Source organism: Rhinolophus sinicus, linkage group LG02 (assembly GCF_036562045.2).
Source record: "Rhinolophus sinicus isolate RSC01 linkage group LG02, ASM3656204v1, whole genome shotgun sequence".
Lineage (NCBI taxonomy): Eukaryota > Metazoa > Chordata > Mammalia > Chiroptera > Rhinolophidae > Rhinolophus > Rhinolophus sinicus.
Window position 1 is genome coordinate 41,142,453 of NC_133752.1, and position 17,360 is coordinate 41,159,812.

Genomic DNA, 17,360 nt, shown 5'->3' on the forward strand with positions numbered 1-17,360 from the left:
GAATAGAAGAGTAGGGACAGATGGTTTATGCTCACAGGCTCTCCTTGACAAGGCAAAAGACTAGGCGGAGTGTGACATGTATTAGAGAATCTACGAAACACTGTGGTGTCTCTTCCAAGTACATTTCTTCCATCAAATATTCTGTTTTATTACTGCCACTTCATTTTCTCCCTCTGTTCTCCTCAGTGATAGAATGAACAGGTTTACTGAGGGCTGACAGGTCAAAAATTTAGGACAGATTCAAGCAAATAAAATTAAACTGAATAAGAGTTTAGATATCCACAAGACTCAGGAAAAATCCCCATTATTTTGTCTTGGGAATAATTTACTAAGACCAAGATACTTAGATGAAAGTGGAAAGCAATAAACTTAAAATAAAACTGATATAATTGGAAAGGATGATATATCAAGAAAATAGAAGAAAGGTAATATTACACAGAAAAGAGATTTTAATGATGAATAAATAATAGAGAAAATAGGTAGGTGAAGATCTCTTTCCTCATATTTGTTCTGGAAGGATTGTGTTCTGGTGGGCTGTGATTCTATATACCTTAACTTAATTATTGGGATAACTCAATAGAAGCATTTGCCATTTCCCTATTTTAATGATGATATGTAACTTTTTATTGAATCATTAAAAGACTATAAGCCCCAGTTATTGGAATTGTTGGAATATAATAGCTATTATATTTTCTTTTTAAATTACTTTGACAAATAACTTTGTAATTAACTTTAGACACAATGGGTTACATATAGGTGACTAAAACTTTCAATATCTAAGTTTCACCTGCAAACAAAATGGTGATTTATTTTTTTGTTCCCCTTTTCCCTGGAAACATTCATTCAACTTGGTTTTCTACACAGGTTTATTCAAGATAGAAAAAAAAAAAGGTGTGATTTGCTTCTTCCAAGTTTCACAAACTTAGAAATTTCTTCTATGCATGTATCACAATACACAAGAGACCCCTGTAGTGGTTTGGGAATTCAGGCTGTTATTCAAAAAACAGATAGCTGGGCAGCTTTTATGTGAAGATATTATCAGAGGAATTGTTACTAATATTAATTGTAGTCATCTAAGTTCTTGTGCAATCTTCTGCTACTTTCCTTTTTCATTTATTTATTTTTTTATCATGTTGCTTATGGTACAAACTTATTCTAACTGTACTATGGAAGAAACTTTTCAGCAGATCATAAAATATTTGACAACTGGAGACAAATAATGAAATCCAAACTAATCATTGGATGATAGTCATATTTGTGGATTAATACAACACTTTTGGAATCCTCCTTTGCCTAATAACATTGGTGGCTCTGAAGATTACTTGATGTTTGATATTTTTTTCAAAAGAAATAAAAAAATTGCAGTGATTGGATGAGCTACTTTAGGTAAATTTTGATCAGCCATTTTTTTTCTTTTGTTTTCTCCTACAGAGTTGTTGGATATTTCCAACCCCCAATTATCATTTTGAACAACACAGTTTGGTTTGAACAACTGTTTGGTTTTGAACAACAACAGTTTGGTATATGAAGGATTTATTGCTCTATTTTAAATCATTGGAATAGCCTCTCTGCATTCATGGTTTAATTTTATACCTTTATAAACAACAGTAATACATATTTAAATGATTGAGCTAACTTTCAGTTAACTTTTTGTCTATGTTCTTAACATTTAAGTTAAGAATGACAGATCCTAAATATTTTTGTCCAAATGATTTAGTTAATGTTTTTAAAGTGTTGCAGTGTTGTTATGCTTTATGTCCAAGCAATTTTGTCTGTGAATATGTTTAAGTATCTTCTAAATATTTAGTGAAATACAGTAATGTAAAGCTTAATTTTACATTACATTGTTACTATTATTTTCATAAATAAAGCCTTTAAAGTTCTACTGAAACCTACATATTATTATTTAAAATATACTATATATACTATGTGAATACATAGTATATATAGTACAATAGGATTTGTAGTATGGTATGAATATATAGTATGGTAAAAAATAAATATATATAATGTATACACATATGTGTGCATATGTATATATACACATTGTATCAATATACATTGCATATATACTATGAATATGTAGTATGGTACAATGTGTATATATACATATATATGTATATGTGTATATATATCTATACATATTTACACATACAGAGGATGCCCAAAAAAGGTATATACATTTTAAGAAAGGAAAGCTGTATTAAAATTGTAATACTCAATATATACCGATAACAAAAGATGAATACAAGTCACATTTGACTTCTGTAATTACAAGACGTGCTCAAAGTATTACCATCAGCATCCTGACACTTCTGATTACAGGGAACTACTGCTTGAGCAACATTGACCAAAATGTCTATTTGCATACATTTTTTGGCACCCCCAGTATATATACACATATCATTTATCTCAGAAGCTTAATATCTAGGATAATTTCTTAAGAAAATAACCAAGGATATGCACAAATATTGAACCACTAGAATGATTATATTTTATAAACATGAAATAATAGAGAATTTGGCAAAACAAATTATATACAGTATTCAGGATGTACTGTTAATTTAATTAAAAAACATTGTATATAGTATGAAACCATTATTATTTATCTATGTATTGATATGTTTTCTATATGCTGACACCCACTCATGTGCTAAATCCTGTCACATATAGTATTTCAATTTCATTCCTTCTTTTCTATTCTTACCTCCATTTTTGTCGTTGTGGTGGTGGTTGTTTATGTTTTTCCAGCTAACATGACATTAGCTGGTCTACTTTAATAGTTTATCATAATCTCTAAGCCATCCTTCATATTGTGTCTAGATAACACAGATCATTTAGCTATTCGGAGGAAATGCTGTATTAAATTTATAAGTAGAAAGTCTAACACAACTCTTTCTTTGTGATTAACAGTTATATGTTACCAGGTTATTTGCTGATAAAACTCTAATGAGCATGAATAAAAATATTAAATATGGGAAAAGAACTGACAATGTACAAAATGACGAATATAAAGTGCTTTTTAAACTTAAAAAAATAATACAACCCTGAGAACAGTTTCAAGCTTAAATTTCCACATTTTTCTGTGTTAAGGGGAAGTTTTCCAGCTAAGCATCTTGATAAGCAATAACATGCCAAAATGAAGATCAAAGGTATCAGATCAAAGAACTTAAAGATCTGCCTGGAGGATCCCTGTACAAGCTATATGGAGTCTTCAAACCTCTCAGACTTGCTCTAGGATTCCTACCATCACTTTGTTTTTTGTAACTTAGTCAACAATGAATTAAAATTGGGGGGAAAAAACAACAACTAGAGGGTTATAGAATGCGGCACTGCTGGAAAGGCTTTCTTATGAAGTGATGGTTTCTAAGTTGGAGGTAGTGGCATTATTTTGCTCATAACCTATCTATAAGATACAGCACAACCTCTGTGCCCTTCAGAGGGAGTATCATAATATCTGCACAGAAGCAAAAGAAAGGAGGGAAAATAACATTTAAAGTTTTCTACAAAAAATTGTTTCATTTTATTTCATTAATACCAGATGTTGCAATTTAAAAATTAAATCTATATTTTTAAAAGGGGGATTAATATCTTTATTCCACTTGGCTTTTCTCATTCTTGACTTCCTTTGAAATCTCTGATTTCAAATATTTTTTAATTATATTGCCAAAAGCCTTGTACAATAAATTAGAGAAAATGTATATCTAATAAATGTTGTGTTTGCTGGTTTGTTTTAATACAATTTTGAAAGTTGATCTGCATTTTTAGACGTCATAAAAAATATAAAAATCTGTAATTTTAAATGAAAGTGCTTCTTATTTTGTAGAACTGGTTAGCAAAAACAAAAAAACAAAAAACACACAAAAAACTAATGTACTTGTAAACTTTTGGTTTTGAAAATCATTTACTTGTTGTTACTTTCTGCCAGCTGTGAATTATACAATATTTGTTTTCAGCTTTATCAATACTATTATAAAGTACAGTAAACAATAATTACATACCAGGAGGAGGCATTCTTCTAAAGGAGAAATAAATAAATAAATAAATAAATAAATAAATAAATAATAAATAAATAGCAATAAGTTATAAACTCGTAACATTTCACAATGGTATGTGTATTTGTTTGGTATATGAAATTATCTATACCTTGGATATGTGTTTATAATTTTCTCAGCTGATAAGCTACCTAAATTCAATGATCGTCTCAGTCACAGATTCGAGGTTTAAATTGCATTGCAGTCAAGTCTTGGATTGAAACAAGTAAGCATAGCAGCTTAAAAGTTTGACCTCTGCAATTACTGTTCATTTTCTAAGCTTTCCTGGGTGTAAATGCATGTTAAATTGCCTTTTAGTGCCAGGAATGACTTTTTCTCAGCCAAAATATTCTCTTCTGGGTCATCAGTTAGCTATGTATTCCATGTAATTTAACAGCACAAAAGTTAGTCATTCCAATACAAAGTGTCCATTCTGGACATTGCATGTAGCCAGCTTCATTATCTTACATTATTATAAAAAATGTGTTTGTAGCACTAAAGTGAGTTTTAATGCTTATGCTTTTAATGAATTATTCAGGTCATCAAATATAATTTTCAACTTGCTTAACCTAATTCAAGTCAGCATTTGTAGAATGTCAACTGGGTCAATACTAGCTCAGGAAAAAGAAAAAAAAAAGAAAGAAAGAAAGAAAGAAAAATCAATGAACATCAAGGTGAACAGTTTAATTTTTACTCTTTAACCTAAACCATTTCCTGTATTTGGAAGATTGAATATTAAAAAATCACCTTAAAATACTTAGTCTTTCAGAAGTGTCACTAGTCTATATGCATACAACTATTTGCAACAACCATAAGGGGACCAGTTATACTATTTCCTGTTGTCAACAGAAGATTTGACCTTGTGTTTCCTATTGCTTAGAGATTAAGTATAGTCCCACTGGATAAACTGTGCATCATTTTCAAAGGAAGATTATCTAGGGGAAAATGCTGAGTTTACAGAATCCTACTGTGGCTAAAGCTAGTGTCTATTTAATCTTATACTCCAGATGGCCTTTTGTGACCAACTGACTGGATTTAAAGAAAAAAAAATTGTAATAAAGAACTGGCCTTGACAAGAAAAACGGAGTGAAATGTTACTGATCTATTTTTCTGTGAGAGAAGCAAAATAATCCAGTGTTACTATGAATGTTAACAGATTTTAAGGTCTTTCTGGATAAAGGAGGAGTATACATATATAAATTTCAAGTAAATAAAAGTAATAAGAAAAACCTTCAATTCAATTCTTTACAGGAAGAATTTTCTATAGAAAGATTACTACTGATGATTTAGGAACAAGGGATTTATTTAATCCTCCTCTAAAGAAAGAGTAGTTTGGCTTGATGTAGAAAAAAAAAAAAAAAAAAAATATATATATATATATATATATATATATATAATTATCTATTTATATCATCTATCTATCTATCTATCTATCTATCTATCTATCTATCTATCTAACTATCTATCTATCTATATTTCAGTAAAATAGTATTTATTATTCCCAGAAAGATAAAAGGAGGCTAAGAAGGAAGAAATAAACTGAGGATTCACTACTTTTGTCTTCTAAGAAGATTCACTACTCTTGCTCTTTACCAAGAGCAGTGGGAAAGATTACTTAGAAGAGAATTGTTTTCTTCAGAAGCTGTCACCACAAATACAGCTGGAAATAATATGTACCTCTTGACTTAATGTTAATATGTTGTCTGAAATGGATAGCCATATTTGCTTGATCTGCTGAAGTGAAATGAGTGGGGCTGGATCTTGGAGTTTGGGTTTTTTTAATGGTTCAATGGATGGATATATTTTGTAAGCAACATATATCTGCCTAAATAGATAAACATTTACACACCTACAAAATAAATAATCTACAGTTTTTTGGAAACAATTATTAAATCTTCAATTATGCTGGAGAATTTGAAAACAGAACAGACATAGAATCGTTTGTCAGTTAATGCCCTCTATAACAATTTATATTTGTCTAAGTTTTTATCCTGCCACTCTTGTGCTTAGAACACTCCAGTAATCGCCATTACTTCAAAGTAGAAGCCAAAGTCTACAATGCCAATCTCATCTGAACTCATGGCCCTCCTACCCTCACCTGCCACTAAGCTACTCTTCTGAGCTCTTGGGAAGGCGCTCTGCCTCTGTGGTTCCCTATACCAGACTACCTTTCCCCCACATATCTACACAGCACATTCCTTCCTATCATCCAGACTGTTGCTCCAACATCAAATTCTCAAAGAGGCTTACTTCAATGAGCCCACTGAAAACTGCATCCCTTCTACATATAGTTCAAATTCCCCTCACTCTGAGTTTTTCTATGGTATTTGAATTCTGATATACAATATAATTTATTTACTTATCATGCTTACTGTTTGTTACCTGTGTCCCTTCACCAGAATATAAGCTCCATGAGGGACTGAATTTTAATTTTTCTCCTGAAGGTATCCCCAGGAGCTTGAATAGTGCCTGTCACATTGTAAGCATTCAATACATGCTGAATAAATGAATGATTTTTAATTTAGACAGAAAACACTTAGTTTTAAGGTACATAAAATATGTGTAACCTGAAAAAATTATTTCTCTCAATTTATAAAAATGTACATAAAAGTTACTCAGTTGGCTGAAGAGATATGTACCACAGAAGAATTCAGATATATGTAATAGAGCTCTCATATATATTCCTTAAGATTTCTAATGAAAAAAAATGCATTTGTCTAATTGGTCATTTGTCTAATGAATAAATAATGCAATATAATTCTAAGTGCAAATTCTGTTTATTGTTTTCTCAGCAGAATAAACTGGTTTTCTGGAAAAGTAACAATGATGTTTCACTTATTTCAATATCTGTTATGACAATGAATGCATGACAAAACCTAACACTCTCCTTCGTTCAAGACAGCATTAAATAAAGGAAGTTTATTCCCAATATAAAATTCATAGCTAATGGTGTAGTTAATTAAGAGAAAATGTCAATAGAACTTAACATTGTCACAGGATAATGGTTCCTGCTGCTAGAAATATGTCAAGAGAAAGATAAATAAGATGGAGTGATTTATTAAGCAGTGCCACACTCCAGGCAATGTATTTCTACAGGATTATAACACTCCTTGGGTGGGGAGGTAAGGCAGAGGGCTGAGGAGTAAGTAATCTTAACTCTTTAGATAGTATAAAATAGTACAGAAATATTGTGCTTGTAGACAGTCTCTACTGATATAGCAAAATGGCTTTTATATTTTGAAAGGAAGAAAAATCATGATATTCAAAAGGATGTAAGTGAGAATAGAAGGCTATCAACAATTCTTCATAACTTTGCAGAAAACAATTATGTGGAGAGGTTATACTATATAAAATTTAAAAGCCAAAAGTTAGGACCACCACTGCTTAAAATATGGATGTCTGAAAAATTTGTTTCAGGCAACAAATGATTGCTGCTTTAGGAACTTGGTAATTTTTCTCAGCAAAACTGTATTAAAATATATATATTTTTAAAAATCCAAATGTCTTTTATTCCTTTTCAATAATTTTAATAATATAATTTAATTTATTTTAAATTTATCAATATTGATCAAATGATACCAAAGATGGTTTTAATTTAGAATCAACCTTCTGAATATTGGAATGCAATATTCTTTAAATTTAACTCACAATACTATAATGTGCTTTGATTTCCTCAGATCAAAGTGACAAGTTTTACTGATTATTATTTTCATCTTAAAATTAACCTTATATTGAGTGACAGTAAAATCATGGCGGCATGAGGGGTTGTCCTTGATCTCTCCCATGAAGTTACAACAAGTTGAACAGCTATAATTCAACAAAGGATTCCTTATGCAACACAAAATACGTTTGAGAAATCAACACATCTATACATCTGAAGGTGGGCAAATTGGGGAGAACAGGGGAAGAGGAAAGGGAGAAGAACAGAGACAGGGGCCACCAATGCAGCCTGGAACTCACTGCAGTCCGGGGAAGGGGAAAATTGAGACTGTAGGTACACTCTCTGTGGCCCCGAACAATCCTGTGAGAGTGATCAGCATATAATATGACTGAACCCAGCCATCAGGGCAGAGACTTCAGGGCAAAGACTGAATACAGAAGAGCTACAACTGTGGCCTAACAGCCCTCACTTCCAGGCAGAAAACAAAGCCATGAAGCCTGGCCACCTCCTCTCACACTCTGGGAGCTCACCTCCCCTACACTCTCCCAGAGCTAGCAGTGAGCCCCCCAAAAATCTGTAGCAGTGTCAGATTGAAGAGTGGAATAGTTACAACCCTAATAACTAGAGAGACAGTTCTTGAGCAGCAGACACACTCTATGGCCAATCTCAGTGACAAGAAAAGAGATATAGTGGCAAGTCATCTGTGATTTAACAGTAACCATTACTCAAAGAAAAATAAAGCCACAAACATAGCAGCCATCTCTCCCAGCCCACACTGTACCCACATTTTGGGGCTGATCCAAGCAGGGGCACCCAAGGCTCCTGAGGCACACAGCTGTCTGCTTCTGGGTGCAGAGGAAGTCCTAGGATTTCAGGGGCTCGGAAACCCATTGCCCAACACATCCTCCAATGAGGGTGGTGCCCTGAGACCTACGTAACCGGATCACAGAGAAAACACCTACCTTCCCAGAAAATATTCCACCATGATAAGCCAGAACAGGGCAAAATAAAATAAAATGCTCCAGTGCTACTTACTTCATATCAACCTGCTGGAGAATTCATTCCAGTAGATGCCCAGGAAGACAAATAATCCACAATTACCATGAACAACCAAGGTAACAAGGTAGCTCAGAAAGAAAATAAAAATCTCCAGAAAATGAACTTAAAGACATGAAAATATGTGACTGAAATGACAGAATTCAAGATTGCAGTTCTGAAAAAATCTTAACGAGATGCAAGAAAACTCAGATAGGCAGTTTAACAAACTCAGAAATAAAATCAACAAACAAAATGAACACTTTACCAAAGAGATTGAAATTTTAAAAGAAGAACAAAATAGAAATTCTGGAGCTGAAGAAATCAATAAAAGAGACGAACAATGAAATAGTGAGCTTAGGAAATACAGCTGACCAGATGGAGGAAAGAATTAATGATATTGAAGATATGAATCTGGAAAGGATGCAGATGGAAGAAGACAGAGACTTGAGGGTTAAAAGAAATGGAAGAATTCTACAAGAACTATCTGATTCCATCAGAAAGAGCAATATGAGAATAATGGGTATACCAGGAGAAAAGAGAGAGAAGGGTACAAAGAGCCTATTCAAACAAACAGTCAATGAGAACTTCCTAACCTTATGAAAAGAAGTGGACCCTTGAATCCAAGAAGCAAACAGAACACCTAATTACCTCTATCCTACCAGGCCTTCTCCAAGGCACATTATGTTGAAACTATCAAATATTAATGATAAAGAAAGAATTCTCAAGGCAGCCAGGGAAAAGAAGACAGTAGCCTACAAAGTAAAGTCCATTAGATTATCATCAGATTTTTCAGCAGAAAGTCTACAAGCAGGAGTGAGTGGAACCGAATATTCAAACTATTGAAAGAGAGAAATTACTAGCCAAGACTAATATATCTAGCAAAGTTAGCCTTTAGATATGAAGGAGGAGTAAAGACCTTTCCAGATATACAGAAGTTGAGGGAATTTTCCACTACAAGGCCCATATTATAGGAAATACTGAAGGAGGTTATTCTACCCAAAACAAAAATACAAAAGGATACACAACTGTGAGGAAGATTACTAACAACAGACACAAGTAGGAAATTGCAACCCCTACACAGATTAGGGCACTATACACTTAAACATAACATAGAGGGCGAAGTATAACCATCATTATTAAATTTCTTACTACATATTCATAGATAAAAGGGGAAAATGGATTTAGGTCAATCAAAAATTAAATTTCCAAATTTGTATTCTAAACTGATGGTCTGTACTATCACCTATAGTCCTTTGAGCCCAATAGTTTAACTTTGATCAATCCTTAATCAGTTGTAGAATAAATTTACCTTTGGTGATGTCTGTCCCATTCTTATTGTTTATGCTGAGGGGTATTGTGATGTGGTACTGTGAAAACACCGAGTACTACTAAGACATCAAAGCTATTTTAAAGAATCTATAACACTTGCTTTTCCTACCATTTAAATTTATACTTTTAAACATATATTTTCTTACAGCACTTTGGGGAAGAAGGAAAACCAACTCAGAATATCTTAAATTCACATTTCAGATTTTTAAAATGTCTTTGTTAAACTCCTTTTTGTGGTTATTAAATAGTGAAATAATGCTTTTAATTATGATATGTATTCACAAGTAGTTCAGAGTAGCTCGGAAAATGTTGTTTACACCAGTTTTTGTTTTATAACATTTTATAAGCAGAAATCTGATTTGTGCCTCATGCTCCTTGATTACTCTTAACTCTTCAAAAGCCCAGTTCAGTATGAGAAAGGATTTTCTTGCTGAAATCATGAAGAGTTGCTATTAAAGCAAGTGAAACTCAGGGGCATATTGTGTGCAAATAGTTCATGGAATAATTACTTAGGAGCTCATTGCATTTCATTGCGAGGTAAGCTAATGGATTGACATCTTAACATCACGGCATTATTTTCTACTCACACAAATTACTTGTTCCCCATACCCATAATAATGAAGTTTGAACTGTCTCTGAAAGCATAAAAGTTCAACTTTTTTTTTCTTTAGTTGTAGTGAATTCTGGTGATAAAAAGAAAGAAAATGAGCACCTTGTCATGTTTTAAATCAGCATGGGAAATTCTCAAGTGGATGTGACAGCACTCAGAATGCTTGGCACTCTCTTCATTAAGGACTGCCAATCATAATTACCAACAACAGAGATGTTGTTCAAACCTAAATAAAAATTACTGAGAGCCATTTTTGAGTTAATATCTCTAAGAACATAATGTAGAAAGAAACTTGTTTTCGTAGTCCAGTTAACCTGTCACTGGGAATTACTCTCATTTTCCCCATGTTCATGAAGGTCAGTAAACAACAGAGCTAACCAATATCATTTTTGTTAAATTCAAATTGAATGTGAAATATTAGATAACCTTACGAAGAAATGGCTTTAGTTACTGCATTTCAAGACTTGAATCCTTAGGGGTTTAGTGACTAGGACATTGGTAAATTTCAAGGATTTGACATCCACACCATTGAAATGGATTTTTTTTGAGTTATTCTATGCAAAGTTTTAAAGAGATGACCTCTCATCAATAATTTCTTCTGCTGCTGAATTCGATAGAAAATAATGTCTAACTCTTCTTTTTGTGGAGCTGAGAAAGTTGTGATTCTCTGTAACAGTGCAATCCAGCTGCCAATGGGAAGAGCTCTTTATTTTCTTCCAAAAATTGTCCTGGGATCTCAAAACCAGTGGCTTGCCTCTCATGTTAACTCTTGTGCAGCAGCCATCAAGTTCTCTTCTACCATTCCTAACGGTCCTCTTTCCATTCATCACTGGCATCTGTGGAGCTATTTGATCTTTAAGAAAGCTACCAAAGGAATTTTCTTTCTTTAGTACTTCCAATAATTCTGTCTGCTCCTCTCATCAGAAGTGGTTTATTTTGGTCCCAGTTTGGCTATGGCCCAGTTACATGGTGCCAACATCTCTCCAATAAATTCTTATTTATGGCCATATTCAAAACATCTAGGTTGGGCATGGCACGTAGTATACCAAAGAAATAGTTATTAAACAAGTTAATGTAGTGATTCTTTGTTTTTCTTTTGCTCTTCCTGTTTCTGGCATATAGTTAGTACTTAATAAATGTTTGCTGGTAATGAACCATATGTGATAGCTCCAAATATTTTACATGATTATAAATATGTGTACTTCATAGAATTTGACAAAACCACACGGAGATTCCCCTTTTCAAGTAAACAGAAAACAAATTACATACAACCACATATGTGAACAAGTCATAGAGGCTCTCCATGGCCCAGATGATATTAACAGTCACTATCCACAAACTAAACATTATAGATCTTCAAAACTCAAATTCCAGTTTTGTTTTGCTTTATTTTGTTTTAAATATGTTGATTGCAGAGAGATATCTGTAGACATGAGGATGAGGGAGGATATAAAATGAAAATAAAACTTACATAAAACTGAGCTCTCATTCATTCATTTAACTACCTAATTCACAAGCTCTAATGTTTCGGCCAAACAGATGTACTAAGTTTATCTCTATAATGGACCATACTGTTTTTGCACAGTTGGATTCTTTGAGTTGTTTTTCCAGAATGCTTTCAAGTTACAGATTTAAAAGAAAAAATCAGGATTGATAAACAACTCACATACATTTAACATTTTTCTGCTTTTAGCTGTCCCTAAAATCTTTTTTCAGAAATCTGTCTAATAAGATATGAAATGCCTCTTTATCCCTATTCAGTCTGGTCTAGTGGCTCAATAAAGACTGCAATTTTGAAATAACAGTTCTATTTTCTACTTAAAAGATTATATTTTTATTGGGAATTATCAGTAATTCCAACTTCACTGCCTGTACACAGACACTGCCATTGATTGATTCTCCTTTTCAAAGGGCTTATGAGCCTTTTCTGAATTTATTTTTAATCAAACTTTAAGGATGCTCTCAGTATCTTTTAATGAATTCAACTTTTCATTGTTAGCAAGTGGAGGAACAGCATCATTTCAAAAATGAAGTAGTTAATCATATGCAATTCAGCATTACCCACCATTATGAATTTGTACAAATGTTCAATCAACCTACAGGCTGCACAACTTATTTAAGGACATAGTTGGGATAGAAAAGTGCCTAGCATATTTATAACTTTTCATATCTGCTGCATGTGTACAGAACTAGAAAAACATGCTAACCATACGGATAATTTTATTTATCTTTTTCTCTTGGGTGTGCTCCAAAACTTACTGAAATTTTGCCACCTGAAGGCAAAATTCAGAAAGCCAATCCATAAGCATGTCAATAGCCTCAAAAATAAGACTTCAACCAATCAGACACCTTATTTATAAGTTTCCTGTTTTAGTAACTTGATAAAATATACCAGTAGACACATTCCAAATAACTTCCTATTTGGTTTAGTGAATTGAGGAATAGACTGTAATCTAATAAACACAGTATTGCAGTTAACTCCATGCTTGATTTAGCTAAGTATTTAGCATGTATTTACTCATTTTGTTGATCAATATGCATTTGTTAAAGTACTAATATGAACATAACACTGGACTATAGGCAAAAAGACTATAAAGATAAATAGAACACTACCTTGTGTTTAAAGGACTCAGGTGGAGACAAATAGAAAATAAAATGCAATTACCCTATAGCTGATAAGTACTATGATAAATATGTCTTAAGGAGCATAGAAGATGGTCCCTAATCCTCACACACACTTCTTGAAAGAAGTACGATCAAAGCAAGAATTAGAGAATACATAGAAATTTGCCATATGAAAGCAGAGTGTGGGAGATTAAGCAGGTAATAAAGGTATTTCAGGAACTGAAGAGAGCAGAAACAAAGGCAAAGAGACATGACACAGTCTTGTCTTGTGTTCAAGGGACAAAACAATTTGGAGTAACTGGACATTGGAATGCGAAGCATATATGGTAAGAGATTAGAATTGAGCACTGTTCAAGAGTCACATGGTGGAATATTGTTCATGCTTTGAATAACTCAGACTTTTAAACTGTGGGCATTGGGCAGCCAAGAAAATATTTGAAGAATACAAATTATGTAGTAAGCTCTTAATGTAGTTGTAACTTGGTTATATATGCAAGTATGTGGATCACATATTTTCAGTGGACAAAAATGAAAAAAAAAAAAAAAAAAAAGACCTGTCATGAGATTTCTATGGTTCAGATGAGAAATGAAGAAGGCTTCATCTGGGTAACAATCTAGGCCTTATCTCTTTAGGTGAGAAGAAATTTCTACTTCCAGAAAATATTTAGGAGGTAAAATTCGCAGGATTTGATCATGGTTGAATATAATAGAAAGAAGAAGAAGAAATCAAAACTGTTTGAAAAGTTTTGAACCTGTATATCTGTGTGATTGATAATGCGTCAGCTGGACTAGCGAATATGAAATGCTACAAAGGTCACAAGTGTAAAACAAATTCAATTTCTGCATGTTGAGATTTGTGGCGCCTCTGGTATATCCAGAGAGTGGTCTAATGAGTGGTGGGATATGCACAAATAAAATTTAAGGCAGTGCTGTAGATTTGAGAGTTATCTGCATATTGATGGTTATCAGGACCACGTACAGAAAAATTGGCTGAAGTGGGAAGAAGTGAGATGAAAACAGAGGGTAAATACATGTAGCTCTACTTGTAGCCAATGCTCATATCTATCAAATTCCTAGTTGCTTCACCTCATTTATTGACAATTTTGGCTCATGGCTTATTTTCTTTCTCGCCAGTCCAAGCTGGCGTCATTACAGATAATTCATCTAATCCTCTCCGCTCTCAATTCCTTGATCAACTTTGAAGTCCTTCACCAACTCTTAACTTCAGGAATCCACATCCACATACCTGTAACTTATCCTCTACTGTACCATTTCAAAAATTTTAGGCTCAGTTGTCCCACTTTATAAATAAAACTTTAAACTCTCTCATACTGATCTTTCCACTGTTCTTTAAACTTATCAATAATTCTATCACTACTACTCTATTACTTTTCTGTCTTACTCTCTACTATTCTAATTATTGGTCCTTCTTCTATTTTATTATTGCTCCATGTACCCTAAAATCTACCATTACCTTGACAATAATCTAAAACCATTTGCCTTGTTATCCATTTTTCATGTACCTAAGTATCCACAGCTGAGTCTAATTTGTTTTTATTTTTAATTTATTCAGTGAACACTTATGTGACACTTCTTTAAGCTCTTCTTTCTAAGAACTTCACAATTTTTAATCATTTTAATTCTCATAACAAAGCTATGAGGTGGACACAGCCAGGATGTTCCCTCTAAGAGGGACTTAGACCCCAAACTGGATCACAGAATCCTTCTGCTACATTGACTCTTTTCTCTCCTTTTGGCATAATTTCTATGGAGAAATTAATCATCGTGTTGTGAGAAAGGGCAAACTGGCCCATGAAGAGAAACCCTGGAGGGAAACTGAGGTTACCAGCTCTAAGCCAGCAGCAACTGCCAGACATATGAGTGAAATAAACAAGCCTTCACATGAGTTCAGCCTACAGATTCTGAGTTGTCTAGTTGAGACGTTAGACATCACTGAGTAAAGACCAGACATCTCACTATGTCTAAACTTCTGACCCACAGAGTTGATAGGTTTTGGAAGAATTTGTTCTACAACTATAGTCACTGGGAACACTACTGACAAGCTTATTGCTAAATCCAATAAACACTTTTCCAGTCTTAATTTTACTTGATTATTTGACACAGATGACCAAACCCTCTATCTTTAAATACTGGCTTTATTTGCTGTGTATACAACTGCATACTATAATATATATCCATGGTATTTGCATCTTTCTCATCACTCTTTATCAGTTACCATTGAAAGCACCCTTAACCATTCCTTTCCTTAGGGAACTGTTTAGGCCCTCTCTGGGCCAGGGGTCATGAATGAGGAGTATGCAGTTGAGAACAACTATTTTGCATGATCTTACTCACTTCCATGGATTCAGTTATCTCCTACATGCTAATATCTTCTAAATATATATTTAGCCCCCCAAAATAGAGCAAACCACTAATAAGCATTAGAAATATCTCCTTGGATGTTTCACAGATACCTCAAACTCAACATGCACCAAAACAAATGTATCATCTTCCTCATTACACTTGCTGTTTCTGTTTATTTTATTTTTTCAGTAAAAGATATTAACATCCAATACAACTAATTTCCTAATCAAGAAATCTAAGGTAAACTTTGCCTCATTTTCCTCCTTTAGTGCCAGTCTCCACATCACTATATAATTATCAAGTTCTATTGATTCCAATTTATCAATACCCTTCTCTTGATCCCCAGTGCCACCTTACCCTTCTGCAAGCCACATCAACTCTTTATTTAGTTTTTATAATACTTTTAAAATTTGACTCACTTTCTACATTATCCTTTTTAATCTATTCTCCATCCTATGATCCAAATATTTCTGTAGTACAAAATGAACATGGCTTTCCTTATTTAACACCTTTAAAAAGATGATCATTTCCCTAAGGATCAAGTTTGAACTATTGATAATAACAAATATACTTTCAGCCTCATCTTTACCAGCTCTGTTCTGCGTAGTCTACCCTAATTTCTCTCTCACTTCTTTGTATTAAATTCTACCTTACCCATCTATGTCTCCTTTACCCCATCCTCTTATTCAACAAGCTCTTTAAATAGTTAATGTTGTCTCTGTTTATGTAGTACTAATTCGAAAGCTTTCTTTGCCACATTAAGATATATTGAACCATTCTATCTCAACATTCTCATAACAGTTCGTGCTTATCTGTCACAGCACTTTCTATCCGTGATTGTAATTGATTACTTATATGTTTGTGTCCCACTAGACTTATAGCTCAATGATGGCAAACACTCTTTCATTCACAGTTGTATACTCAGTGGCTAGCAAAGTTCCACTAAATAGTTTGGATTACATATTTACTGGATTAGTGATTAACGAATTAACTAAAAATGTCTGTAAAATGTAACCTTAGTCAGAGCCCTTGATATGGAAAGGAAGAAGAATACTTATGAAGGTTTATGAGTTAGATTAGAAGTGAGAAAGTGGAGATGAACAGTCTAGACAAACCTTGTGATTAGCTAAGTGAGAATACAAAGAATGAAATTTAATGGAAGATCCCATAGTAAGTGTGAATAAAAGTAAGAAACTACTGAGAGTTGTAAATATTAAGGCAAAAACACCATGCATCTCCACTGTGACACATATTTCTCCTTTTCAATACATGAGACAAGTTTGCAAGAAAATATTAATTGCCTAAGTATTTAATTATTTAATTCTCCAAGATAGCAGGAATCTCAATTAAGGAGCTCAATAAATATTATTCTATTCTAAAATGCTGAGTTAAAGAATCAAACTTACTTGAAAGAAGTAAGAATCAAAGAATCAACTAGAGAAGTTTAGAATACTATTTTTTAGAATACTAAAAAATAAAACTAAGCCATTCTTTAGAATACAATGAAATTGTAAACTAAATCATTGCTAAAGATTATATGTTAAAGTGAAAGATAAAATATAAAATTTCTTGTTAATATCTTAAATTAATCAAAGTATTTTCACCTTCAATGAATATTTTTAATACATGAAATAATGTCTCTGTACAAAAAAAGCATCCCAACATGTCTTACGTTTGTAAATAATTAAATAGTATCTGC

The 17,360-nt window shown here is 33.1% G+C and overlaps 1 protein-coding gene across 3 annotated transcripts in view; it reads right to left on the reverse strand.

Moving 5' to 3' along the window:
* The window catches only part of GRID2 (glutamate ionotropic receptor delta type subunit 2), a 1,327,069-nt gene that overhangs the window by 298,455 nt on the left and 1,011,254 nt on the right, over positions 1-17,360 (reverse strand). The window lies entirely within an intron of this gene.